General features: G+C 42.7%; 1 pseudogene; it reads left to right on the forward strand.

Annotated features, from left to right (window-relative positions):
• Positions 1-11,387, forward strand: part of LOC134615262 (vomeronasal type-2 receptor 26-like) — a 54,457-nt pseudogene extending 43,070 nt beyond the window's left edge.
• Positions 11,388-13,139: the final 1,752 nt, after the last annotated feature.

Raw genomic sequence — 13,139 nt, forward strand, 5'->3', positions numbered from 1 at the left:
GTGGGCTACCTGCCCGTATTTATGCAGGCCTCCCACTTGGTGGACACTCCCCTAGGGGACCAAATGGAAGACTGGAATAACAGAAGGACATGGGGACATTTCAGACATACATCCCCCCAATATTCCCAGCATGCATCACAGTTTCCTCCCCTCTGCTCGGGAGATAATTGGGAAGTAATTCAATTATCTCCTCGAGCAGAGGCACATCACCATTTTAATTCAAAGTTATAAAATACATTAAAATATATAACTTTACAACTGCGGAACATATTGTATTCGTATAACCCATCCCCAGATAGCCTGGATCTGAGTGAATATTATTGACGAATAGCGCTCAGATCCCATACGCATAGTTCAAGTCGGTTATAGTCCTTCGGTATGCGATTGACTCCATGGGACGGCTATCTGGGTTCAAGTCCATTCGTGCTGTTAAAGTTCCTGAACGGCTGGCGTTCGTATACACCTGTCAATGGAGAAGGTGAGGTCGATGGCTTCAGCGGTGTTCGGTTGACAAAGTGTCCGTTTTGAGTTCCATGGAATAACCGTCGAACACCGCTGGGCTTTCACATAGTCAAAATGGCCGCCGCCTCATGGTCGACATACAAACAACGACCACCCTGTCTTCGGTCTTAATTGAGAAGTGGCTGCGGTTAACCTCAACGTTCTAATTGGGATCAATAGGTTAACGAGCAGCAGACGTCTCTCCTGGGTGGCTGTCCGTTCAGTAGTTGCGGTCGGCAAACAAATGTATTCCCTTACTCCAGGCATACAAACGGGGAATACAGGCAAATGGCAAAACAGACGAACACAGTATGTTTAGTCCAGACGGATGGGTCTGTCACAGGAATTGAAAATAATGTTTGTCACGATTGGAGCTGTTTATATGTCATAACCATTTATGTATTTTTTTTTCTGCTTTTAGATCCCAATATCTCAATGTTCAAAAAACTGTATGCCTGGATACAGGAAAGTTTTGACCCTGGCCAAATATACCTGCTGCTATGCCTGTATCCAATGTTCAGAGGGAGAAATATCCAACATATCTGGTAAATTATTCTAATCACATTTAATATTTGACACATTTGTACAAAGCTCTCAATATTCAAATATAGCAAAAGGGGTTCTGCAAGGCGACTTTTCTTTTATATAGAATGTTAGGCTGGAAATCAACAGGGTCTAAAAAACCCTTACGCTGCAATGGACTTATGCACAAACACGTTTCTGCTTTCCTTTGTTTGTGTAATCAGCTGCTAAGAATACTCAAGGAAGTCACACAATTTCAAATGAATTATCAATAAGCACTGAAAGGTTTTAATGCGTAGTACATCATATATATAAAACACAGTTTGTCTAGGGGTGTATACATCAACGGCAACAATAACCAATCATCTCAGAGCAGACAGTATAATTTTTCATATAACATATCGTAATGCTGTTAGTTAGTTAGTTAGTTACTGTTAGCTGATGCAAGTGACAGTATAAGATTAGAGACCTAATTAAAATTTGCAGGGGCTAGAAAGAATTCTCTTTTTTCAAGTGCAGGATGTTTATAAAAAATAGCGAAAGCTGGTGTCAGGCGCAAGGACATAAGAACAGAAACATATTGTATGTTTAAACATGTGAGTTTAACCCTTTCAAAGAGTATCTTGTATTAAAATCAGGGCTACTGACCATTTGGTCTTTCAAGCTATGTATACAGTATTACTTTAGCTACGTAATAAGAAATACAGAAGAAGAAAGCAGGACATGAGACTGACACCCTGTAACATAAAAAAAATTATATATATATATATATATATATATATATATATATATATATATATATATATATATATATATATATTTGTGCTCGGAATTTAAATACGTAATGGATAGTAACTGTGAGCAAAGTTGGTTGTGGTGTGCCGAAACCAACGTACGAGTGGGCCTGTAAATAAAAGAGGGCCCACCAAGGAGAATGTAATTATAACAGGGTGTAGGTGGGTGGGAACAATCAGCTGAAAGGCAGAGGTGAGTAGGGGCTTGGAGTTTAAGTAGGGGACTTACTCCTCCCACAAATTCAGGCCTCCACAAGTTCAGGCCTTTTAACTTGTGCTCGGAATTTAAATACGTAATGGATAGTAACTGTGAGCAAAGTTGGTTGTGGTGTGCCGAAACCAACGTACGAGTGGGCCTGTAAATAAAAGAGGGCAAAAAGATAAATTCGAGAAATACACACTTTATTGCATTTTTTACAAAACCAAGTTGCTGAAAGCTTGGCGAAGCTCTTTCTCCGGCTGTGGAATATATGCAGTATATATGGAGGATTTCCACCGCCCCAGTCTCTTGATGATATGGACCGGTGTGTTAGTGCTAGAGGCTGCTCCTATACGGAAGGAGTGCCTAGAGAATGCAATCGGGTTGTGTCCGAGCTTAGATAACAGAATTCTGATATGAACCATCAATTTTGCTGTGGTTAACGGGTGCCCTTGTAGTGTTAAGAGCGGAGAGTCCTGTAGGTGACCGTGCAGAGTTGACCGTAGGTGGTCTAGTACTTTTACCGGACACCAGGCATTATCAGTAGGGAAGAGAGGAATTATAGTAGGGTGTAGTGACCGGTTGGTTTTAGTTGTAGGGATCGAAAGTTGGTAGTGATCCTCTATTTTAGTGAGGTGTGATATTTTAAGTCTTAGCTTCGTATCTCCTTGTCAAATTACGGTGAACTCTCTAGGTCTGAGAAAACCGTAGAAAGCGAGATATAAAGCAGATTTGATCACCGTATTTGTGCCGATGTCGAATGGGGCTGTGTCAAGGAGATTGCTAAGTGACCTGAAGATAGGCCCATCTATAGGTAATCTAATGGTAGAGAGTAGAGGTGAAACCTTTGATATTCCTTTCAAAACCTTTTTGACGGGGTATGAAGACAGGAAAGGTGTGTTAGGAAAAAAAAAGTGAGGCTGTGGTGCTGGACCCCCGTGAGATATAGTTTAATGGTGTTGTGAGATAGTTTAAGGTGTAGGTGGAAAAAAGAGGCAAAAGCCACCATGGTTTGAATAGAGAAGTCACCTTGTAAACCGAACTCTGCTGTGAATTTATTAAATATATTAAGAGCCCTATTGTAAGTGATAGCCGTGTTTGGTGATAATGCTTGGTGAGTGAGTGCTCTAGCGTGGTTCAAGAGTGTGCTTAATCCAGGATTAGATCGTGGAACCGTGGTGTCCTGGATGGTTGTAGGTGAGCCGTTGGGAGTGCCTGAGAAAATGCCTGAAATTGAGAACGAGAAAGAGCGTCAGCGGCCGTGTTGTGAATACCCGGGATGTGAAAACAAACTAAGTGAAACTGGCCGGATGCTGCCAACCAGGTCAGCTTGCGAATCAGCCGCATGATGGTCAGGGAAGATGATCGCCCTTTGTTCACGATTTCGCAAGCTGCCGAGTTATCAGAGTAGCATTTGACTGCCTTGCCAGACCAGAGATGACCCCAGGTGTGTGCGGACGCCACAATGGGATAAATTTCAAATAGTGCTGAGGTCTCTCTGAATCCTGGCAAGGCATCCGTATCAGTGGGCCAATGGCCCCTGAACCAGTGGTTCCCAAAAATGGCTGCAAAACCGGTATTGGCTGCTGCGTCTGTGTGGATGATGGGTGAAGAGGTGGAGAGAGGGGGAATAAACATGGAGATTCCATTCCAGTCCTTCAAAAACTTCCCCCACATAGCTAAGTCAGCCTTGGCGTGGGGGTCCAAAGAAACTGTGCCAGAGTCCGGAACTCTGTGCAGCAGGCAAAGGAGTCTGGATATGAAAGACCTTCCCTGCGGAATGATGCGCATCGCAAAGTTCAGGGATCCGAGAAGGGACTGAAGTTATTTTCTAGTGCAAACATCATTCCGCAGGAACAAGTCATCTCCCCTCTCAAACGTGACAGTTTGTCGTGGGGGAGGCTAGCTCTGAGGTTAACCGAGTCCAGTTCTATCCCCAGAAAGGTCAATTTAGTTGTGGGGCCTATAGTTTTGGCTGTGGACATAGGGACTCCAAGTGTGGAAAATAGTGCAGTAGTGCTTCTGATTGCTGTGGGTGAAGGTGACCCTGGCTCTATTAGTAAAAAGTCGTCGAGGTAGTGGATAATGGAGTGACACCTGGTGACGTTCAGAAGCAGCCAGCATAGTGACTCTGCGAAAATGTCGAACAGTTTGGGGCTGCTTCGAGAACCGAAAGTGAGTCGTGTAGAGAAGTAATATTTCCCTCGCCATTTAACACCGTGTAAGTGCCAGAGTGAGGGGTGCATGGGTAGTAATTTAAACGCGTTTGTGATGTCCGTTTTGCTAAGCCAGGGTCGATTACCAGATGATATGATGGACTGTATGGCGTCGTCGATGGTTACGTACTGAAGTGAGAATTCGTCTGCTGGAATGAGTGCGTTTATGCTTGGAACAAAAGAGGAGTGCGGTGCCGATAAATCAATAATTAGACTTTTTTGGTTTTTTTTTTGTTTTGTTTTTTTTTAGAATATTTGTGAATAGCAATACCAATGGGGTTAGTGCGCCAGGAGGAGAATGGTGAAGAGGTGAAGGGGCCGATCATGAAACCGTTGGTGATTTCAGAGGCAATGAGAGTGTCTATGGAGACTGGGTCTAAACGTGCTGACTGGAGATTAGGGCATTCTAGTGTACCTGGGGGAATGGCTACAATACCCGTGAGAAACCCTTTAGTGAACCCTGTGGTGAGATAATCCACCAGATGATTAAGCCTGGGATTCCTTGTCTTGAGCACCACAGAGATATCACCGTAATTGAATGCCTTGTTCTCAAGTACATCCTGTGAGGCTATGAGCAAGGACACCAGACACACATCCTTCCCGTCTAGGATATCTTTCCTGATGAGTGTGCTGGTGACTCAAATGGTGTAATGGCTGTGCCCGGTGCTGGAAGGGGGTGTATAGGAGGGCATGTTGGTATAGTAGGTACAGCCGTGAAAGCGACTGGGACTACCGTGGTAGTACCTGGGGAGGAGATGGCGCTTTCCACCTTAGATAGTCTGCTATTGAGGGTCTGTAGATTGGCCAAGATCTCTGCCAGGGTATCCTGGGTGGCCGTGCTGTTGCTTGGTGGTTGTCCCTTGAGAGCTAGTCCCTGGCCTGGGCTCGGGGGCTTGGTGAGTAAGTAGCCTATAAAGTTCAGCCTTCCTAGCTGTGGCCGGAAAGGGGATTCCCCTGAGCCTAAGCTCGGCCGTAATTTTGGGAATAGTCCATGCTCTCAAGGACGTGGGGGTTGAAAGAGTGAGTGATTCGCCTGGAGACCCGGGTCTGGTAGGCGTGAATGGAGTTTCTTCTGTCAATTCTTTGGTTGGAATAGGTTCTTGGGACATTCTAAAAAAGGAATGATTATGTGAAAGATATATTAGAAGGGGCGTAAGGTAAGTAGGCGGGGTATGTGGGGTGGTGTATATGGAAGAACTGGACTGTAATGCTAGATGCCAAAGCGAAAAACTTAACTGTTGAATGTTTGGATAGGTGAGGCCCTGCTAATGCCAAGTGGCGGTGAGAGGCTCTACCTATGATTTGGCTTATGACGTAGTTGCCACAGACGTGGTGGCGGGATGTTGGCCTCTCGGTGACAGTAGAGAGAAATCAAAACGTGTGGCCGTGACAGGTGAGGCCCTGACTAGCGCCCTGTAGTAGGGCATGCGAGGCTTGTAACTATGATTTGGGCGTGGGGCCGTACCTCCGTGTTGAGGTGGGGGGGGATGGAAGGCCTCGCTGGGACGGGTTTTCTGATAGGGTGCGCTAAGGCATTAGCCTAGACCCTGTAGCCAGTTCGATTGTATATTTAAGGATAAGGTGAGAGGACTGGAATGTTGTGTAGATACTAACCTTGACTTCTTGCGAATGGTATCTGGAACCTTCTGGTGGTAATAAGTGTGGTAAGTCTCGTCTTATGCTGTCCTTGAGGAAGAGTCCTGAGGCTTTAAGACAGATGTTGACGTATTTATGCGTATCGTGGTGGCGTATGATTTGAATTCGGAGTAGGTTGTTTGTTAGGGGCGCAACGTGAGATCCTGCATTGAGGGATCTGGAAGGTTTAAGTGTGTGACTGGGCTGAAATAGATATTTGTGAGAAGGCTGGATGAGGCCTTGGGATGACGATTGGACGTATTTGGGTATAGACGTAAGTACCTGAAGGTATGGCTGAGTACCGGGTCAGGTTTTGGTGTTTTCCGGAGCCTGATGGCTGTATGACCGTATGTCTGAGTAGAAATAATAGTAAAGAATTAACGTACCGTGGGCGTAAGCCTGTGGAAAAGTAGTAATGAACTTGAGACCGTGATAGGTTTTATATGAGGTGTAGTAACAAACGAGTTGTGAACTATACCTTGGTTTGACATAAAGAAATTACGTTATGCGAAACGGTTTAACTATGTAGAACCGGGGGAAGCCTAGAATAATACTGGAGCTAAGGGTTAACCGAAGAAAAATTCCATAGTTAACGACAGGTGTGGAGTGAAGTAATAAAACCCAATATGTAAACATTTTAGGCCTATGGCTTTATAATGCAAAGTGATAAAATACAATACCTGTTCCTGTAATAAAAGACCTTGAAATAAACAACTTTAGCGCAGAAAAAGCGAGAAACCGATGCAGTCTGTAAAGCCAAAAATATGTGACAGCGTGATTATATGGAAAATGAATAGTACAGACGTTTATGTGCCGGATATTGTGTTTATAAACAGTATTTATTAGTATATGTGACAAAATGAAGTGTTTAATAGGTAAATATGTGTTGTGGCAAGGTCAGAGAGGCTTTCTATGTTAGTAATAGATTGGAGTGCTCTCTATTCCCAGCATGATGGGGTTAATTGGTGGGAGTCACCCCTTGAATGTTATATACCAGGTGAATGTAATTAACCAGCACTAGGGTTTTAAAAGGTTAGCCTCTGAAGACATCAGAGAGTCTAACAGCTGGGAGAGAGGAGGCAGTTAAGCCTGAGACAAAGGTACTGTGTGAAACCTGCTTAAAGTGCTGTATTTCATTTTGTTTAAAACTGGGAACTAGATTAGCTGGCCAGTTGGATAGTTCGTAATACTGTTTAGTAAGTCTCCAAGTTGGAGTAGGATTTATTTTCTTTTTGTTTTATTTTGTGGGAGAGCACAACCTTGTATATATTGTGGAAAGTGACAAACTGCAGTACTATTTTATCCTGACTGTTGCATTTGAAGTTTGTGACGAGCCTGGCCATCCTGCCACAGTGTATAGAAACCGTACGTTTATGATAGACGTGGATATTTTAAAAAGTAGTAAAACAAATTAACTGGTTAACATAGAAAGAAAATCACAAGGCAGATTTTTAAACAAGCTAATTATATCCCCAAACTGACAAAACAAGGTATCAGTAGCAATATGACCGAACAGGGAATATACGTAAAGAAAAGTAGAATTCGTGAAATAGAACTTAGTGCATACTGTAGCCTATTTGAATAAGAACTAGCCGAAAATGGATTTAGAGCAAGGTGTTTGTGTTTTAATCGTACGAAATAGATTGGTCCTGGGTGACCAAACGGAAATAAGAGAATGCCCGTAATAATATTACTGTGTATATAAATAATAATAGATTAGGTAGTTTCCGTACGAATATGTAAAAGCAGTGATAAAGTGCCGAGCGTTCGTCTGTTTTGGCGTGAACACTGAAATCGGTTAAAAAAGCGTGTATTTGTACGAATATGATAGAGGGAGCCTACCCCTACGTTTTTAGGCCCGAACGGCGGGAAATAGCGGGGCGCTATTTCCTATGCCTAACTTACGTGAACGTGCCGGTCTCGTGACCGGAAACCGGGTACCTTGACCGGGAACCGAGTGGAAGGCCTCAAACGGATGGAGGACTGGTCAGGACGTCTGACTGCTGGAAACAGGAAAAAATTCTGGAGGGAAGCTGGACAGGAAGTGCTGGTTGCTATGGGGACAAAACAATCAGCTGAAAGGCAGAGGTGAGTAGGGGCTTGGAGTTTAAGTAGGGGACTTACTCCTCCCACAAATTCAGGCCTCCACAAGTTCAGGCCTTTTAACATATATATATATATATATATATATATATGTATGTCTAGGGGAATATTCTGCATAGGTAAAACTATTTGTTTCTATCATAGAATATAAATGTATTATCTGTAAAGAGATAATGCATGAAAAATTGATAATGCCAAACTTTTCATTTGTTCATATAAGTAGAGGAAGTCATGCAAGAGGTTTTTGTTGTATTTATTTATGTATATTTTTAAATAGTTTTACCTGTAGTGTTCTTTTAAGACACTTCCCAGACCAGTACCTGTATTCTATCACATCCCCAGGCAGTGCAGAGCAAGTACATAATTAGATATGCTCATGCTGTGTGGTGGGCATTAAGACCATGCAGAGAGAGGATCTTAGCATGGTGCTATATGTTGGGGGCTAGCTGGGAGGCTATCAACCTGGCATGCTTGACACCACATTGACACCTCTTTTCAGGGTGCTATATTCACACAGCCTGAATGGCCACCCACCTGTCCTAAATCCATAACACCCAATGCTTTGAAGAATGTATATTCCTGGCCCTTCAAGACTAGTTTCAACAATATGTGCCTGCAATGTTCTGGTTTACTGGTAGCAACTCAATATTTATATGCAGCAGGCTGATATTTGTAGTTTGCATGCCATGCTGCCGTATGTCAGCAATAGTCACTTTTGTATTCTGGATTTGTGCTGCCCTAGGCATGACAAAACTCGGGCAACCCCCCTTCCAATGACTGATGCATGCACTGACATGCACTAACTTACAGAAACAGTCATTGTCACACACACTGTTTAACCAACACACACTTTCACCGAAACATACACATTTACAGACATACACTCACTGATTCACAGTTACACTCACTCACAGTTACATACATTCACCGACAAGCACATATATACACTAAGTGACAGGCACGCATTCACCGACACATACACATTCACTGACAAGACACACATGCACACTCACTGACAGAAATGCATACACACTCACTGACAGATTCACACTCACTCAGTGTCAGACACACACACTGAGACACACATATACTCACTGACAGATACACACTGACAGACACACATACACATTCACAGACAGACATACATATATACACTAAGTGTCAGACAAACACATTCACTGACAGACACATACTCTTAGTGACATACTCTTAGACATGCATACACACACACTGACAGACACGCATTCACACACTGACACATGCGTACATACACTGACAGACAAGCTTACACACACTTGCAGACATGCATACACACACTGACAGACACGGATACACACACTGACACACGCATACACACACTGACAGACACACACTCTCAGTGACAGATACACACACACACTGACAAACACACTAACACTCTCAGTGACAGACACACACACACACTCACTAACACACACACACACACACTAACACACTCACAATTGTTTTTATTTTTAGTTTACATTTCAATCCATGCAGTCCCTACCTTTGGGAATGCTGGAGTGGATTCTTCCCTGGTGTTCAGTGGGGCTTGCTCGGTAGGCTCATATTGGAGGTGGCAAGGGAGCTCTGATCATCCTGCTCAGCTCCCTTGCGCGCCTCTCAGTGCTGCTGGAGCTAGAGTGACATCATATCCCCGCATCACTGCAGGGCGCCCGAGGGAGCTGAGCAGGGAGCGCTCAGGGGAGAGTACTCCTTCACCACTCACCTCCTACATCAGTGCATGCCAGCCTCAGGGGTGCCTTGAGGTGACCAGCCGGCCAGCTCCTGAGCCCCCAAGACAAGATGCTGACAAGGCATTTTCCAGGGCGATTGGGGGGCTTTTTTTTGCCGCCCCCCGGAAAGTTCTGCTCAAGGTAAATGCCTTCTCAGCCTCGCCCTAGATACAGAGCTGGCAATGGTGCATAACTACTAACATGCCCACTCTTTGCCATACCCTGCCATTTTTACATGTCCTACATATGCTTCCTGCAATGTTGATTTTTGCCTTATAACCATATTGCCTTCCTGCCAGCTGTACACAACAACCACATAGAAATTTCTCACTTCCCAAATATTCTCCCTCCATCACTCGTCACAAAATACCAACCCATTTGTTAGTATTCTCCTTGCATTATGGGGGTATATCCAATACTAATGCGGAGGATAAGTGCAAAACATTAAATTATAAAATATAATGCTAATAGGGAAGAGCAGTAAAGTTACTTGATAGCAGGAGTGAGATTAGTCCTTTAATGGTATAGATGTGATTGCCATTATTTTCTTTCATTAGTACAATAAGAGGGTTAGTTTCTTTATAAGGTATTTCATTACTTTTCATTCTTATATGTAACTATTCATTTTTGTCTCTTCATAGATGGTGAAATATGCATACAATGTGAATACAAGGAATGGCCAAATGAAAATAAGACTCAGTGTATTCCAAAACTGGTGGAATTTCTGTCCTATGACAATAGTCCAATTGCTGTTGTATTTTCTCTATTGTCAGGTGTATGTTGTCTTTTTACTGTAGCTATACTAGTAATTTTTACTCTATTTAGTAACACACCTATTGTCAAAGCCAATAACAAGAACCTCAGTTTTATCCTCCTGATCTCCATCCTCCTGAGCTTCCTCTGTGTGTTTCTGTTCATTGGTCGTCCTGTGGATACAACTTGCATGCTGCGTCAGACTTCCTTTGGAGTGATCTTCTCAGTAGCTGTGTCTTCAGTCCTGAGCAAGACTATCATGGTTTGCAGTGCATTCAAAGCTACAAAGCCTGGAAACTCATGGAGAAAATGGCTCGGAGTCAAGCTAAGCAGTTCCATAGTCTTGTGTTGCTTGTCAATTCAAGTTTTAATCTGTGTCTTCTGGCTAATTTTTTCCCCTCCTTTTCAGGAGCTGGACACACAATCATATCAGGGAAAGATCATCATTCAGTGTAATGAAGGCTCCGTTATTGCTTTCTACTCTGTCCTGGGTTATATGGGCCTTCTGGCAGCTGTTAGTTTTATTGTAGCATTTTTGGCCAGGACATTACCAGACAGTTTTAACGAGGCCAAGTACATCACCTTCAGCATGCTGGTGTTCTGCAGTGTTTGGATTGCAATGATCCCGGCCTATTTGAGCACCAAAGGGAAGGACATGGTGGCTGTAGAGATTTTTGCCATATTGACCTCAAGTGCTGGACTTTTAGGATGTATATTTTTCCCAAAATGTTATATAATCCTCTTCAAGCCAGAAACAAAAATTGGTTTGTTAATCAACAGAAACAGATAGTTAGTATTACATGTTTTGTAAGTATACAAATAAAAACAGTTTAACCCCTTCAATAAAAAAAAACTCAAGTATAAATTGTTTTGTTTTCATGTATTTTGTAGTATGAAATTTGCTCCATAAACTTTACTCTCATTTAGATTCTAGTTATAATTACCAGGGTAGGCACTCTAGATATGTTTGGCTAAATATGTCATGAAACTTTGCAGGCATTATGGCTGTAAGATCATTATGAGGTATGTGTTCCCCAACGTTTCCTACCACTGCTGTAGAGAGACAAATGTCTCTTCCAAAAGCCACTCATCACTGATATAATTTCTGTAAAGTTGCTTAAAATGTAAGCTGACACCTTCGTTTCATTGGTACATCTGTTTAAATAGGTGCTACCAATGTTTAGTGAATCCGACTAAGTTGAGCTTTAGGCACGGCCGCAGTCCATGACTCTCTCTCCTGGTACAAAATAAATCACTATCTAGGTTTTGTATGGACCATGCTGAAACCATGTATTAAACTTGCACTGATATTCCTCATGAATAAACTTGAGTCACACAAATACACTAATACATGGAAACAAAAACAGAGACACAGCTTACACATACCACAGAGATCTAGAATATATTTACCCACAGACTCTCCACATCAGCATTTAAACAGCTACACACCCTACATTCCCAAACACAGGCCCGTCACACAAATTAATTCCCCACATTTGTACACACAAACGCATCATACAAATCCACCTCTTCATTTACACACACTCACCAACACATCATACAAACCCACCCCTTCATTTACACAAACACTAACATATCATAAAAATCCACCTCTTCATTTACACACACTCACCAACACATCATACAAACCCACCCCTTCATTTACACAAACACCAACATATCATAAAAATCCACCTCTTCATTTACACACACACCAACACATTGTACAAACATTGTACAAATCTACCTCTTCATTTACACACACACCAACATATAAAAATCCACATCTTCATTTACATACACACCAACACATTGTACAAATCCACCTCTTCATTTACACAAACACCAATACATCTGTTGGGGGTTAACTTTTCTTCCTGTAGCAGATACTAGAAATTTGGGCCCATCCGTGCACTCTTCCTTTAGATATAGCCCTCCACATCCAAAATAGCTATACTCACACAATACCTCTTTAACCCTTAACCCTCCTATCCACAGCTCTTAAAAACACAGCACCTACTCTCCTACTAATGTTCTCACTTCTATTTTTCACTTCCTCTCTCACTTCCCTCATCATTAAAATCTCCCTATCATTTTACCTACCTGTTCCTGCTAACACCATCTTCACTTTACTCATATTTATCCAGTCTTTCTCCACAGACCCCTCCTAAATACCTTAAATACAAGCTCTCATCCCCAACATTTAAATCTTACTCGCACCTTCTCTTCCTTTCCATCCTACTACTCCTAGCAGCAGGTGATGTCTCTCCAAACCCTGATCACTCCACTACTCAGCCACCTGGTACAAACACCAGAAACCACAACAACCTAATACCCATTCCATGTAATTCTCACTATAATTCCTCTTTTAAAGCTGCCCTCTGGAATGCACGCTCTGTGTGTAGCACCTTTAAATCTACTTCCATCCATGACCTATTTATCTCACACTCCCTAAACCTACTTGCACTAACAGAAACATGGCTCTCTCCCTCAGATACTGCTACCCCTGCCTCACTGTCCTTTGGTGGTCTTGACTTTACCCACAATCCAAGACAAGCAGATATTAATGGTGGCGGTGTAGGTTTTCTTCTCTCACCCCCCAAACTAACCTTACAGCTGATAGCTTTGCATGTTACTTTACTGACAAGATTGAACAGCTATG

Source organism: Pelobates fuscus, chromosome 6 (genome assembly GCF_036172605.1).
Source record: "Pelobates fuscus isolate aPelFus1 chromosome 6, aPelFus1.pri, whole genome shotgun sequence".
NCBI lineage: Eukaryota > Metazoa > Chordata > Amphibia > Anura > Pelobatidae > Pelobates > Pelobates fuscus.